This window comes from Mastomys coucha, unplaced genomic scaffold (assembly GCF_008632895.1).
Source record: "Mastomys coucha isolate ucsf_1 unplaced genomic scaffold, UCSF_Mcou_1 pScaffold21, whole genome shotgun sequence".
Taxonomy (NCBI): domain Eukaryota; kingdom Metazoa; phylum Chordata; class Mammalia; order Rodentia; family Muridae; genus Mastomys; species Mastomys coucha.
The window spans coordinates 20,394,299-20,395,023 of record NW_022196904.1 but is presented as its reverse complement, the minus strand read 5'-3'; the positions used below and the strand labels follow the sequence as shown (position 1 = coordinate 20,395,023).

At 43.9% G+C, this 725-nt stretch overlaps 1 protein-coding gene across 1 annotated transcript in view; it reads right to left on the bottom strand.

Annotated features, from left to right (window-relative positions):
- LOC116100315 (cytochrome P450 2A12) overlaps positions 1 to 725 on the bottom strand; it is a 7,905-nt gene that overhangs the window by 6,273 nt on the left and 907 nt on the right. The gene's annotated exons all lie outside the window — the stretch shown is intronic.

The window sequence follows — 725 nt, the reverse complement described above, 5'->3', positions numbered from 1 at the left end:
ATGCTGGAAAGGGCTTCTAAGAGGAAAGGAAAGAGATAAAGATGGATAGAGATGGAAAGAACACAGAAGATATAAATACAGACCCTGCATCAGGGTAAAAAAGTTGGAACAAGTCAGCCACATAAGGAAACAGAGTTACAGACAGAAGCAGAGAGACTCAGAATGCAGGGAGGGTAGTCCTCATTATTTTAGCTGGTCCAGTTCCATCATGCCTCTTGATGCTGTTTGCCTGCTCTGGGTCTCTGAAATGGTTAAACCAACCAATATCGAGCATTTTCTGAAAACAGCAAATCCCCATTAAATCAAGAAATGCCTACAGACAAACATACCTGGGTGATGGAGGTTTTGTCTTTTACTGTTCATTGTACTGCTAAGTGCTAGTCTCTAAGATTTGGAGTCTGCACTTAGCCTGATGGACCCTGCCCCCATTTAATTCTGATTAGTAAATAAAGACTCCAGCAGCCAATAGCTGGGGAGAAGAGACATAGGCAGGATTTAGGTTTCCTGGGCTAGAGACCACTAAGGAAGGAGAATGGGACCAAGGACCTTTTATGGAAGCCACAGAAGATGACCAGGCAGAAGGGAGAAGGAGAGCCGAGCTGCCATGTGCTAAGGCCCAAGAGAATGTCCCACAGAGGCTGCTCAGTTGGGTCAAGAACAGCAAAGTAGAAATTAGTAAAGTAGTAACTCGGGGTTATGGATAGGAAAGTGAATTTTTTTTGTTT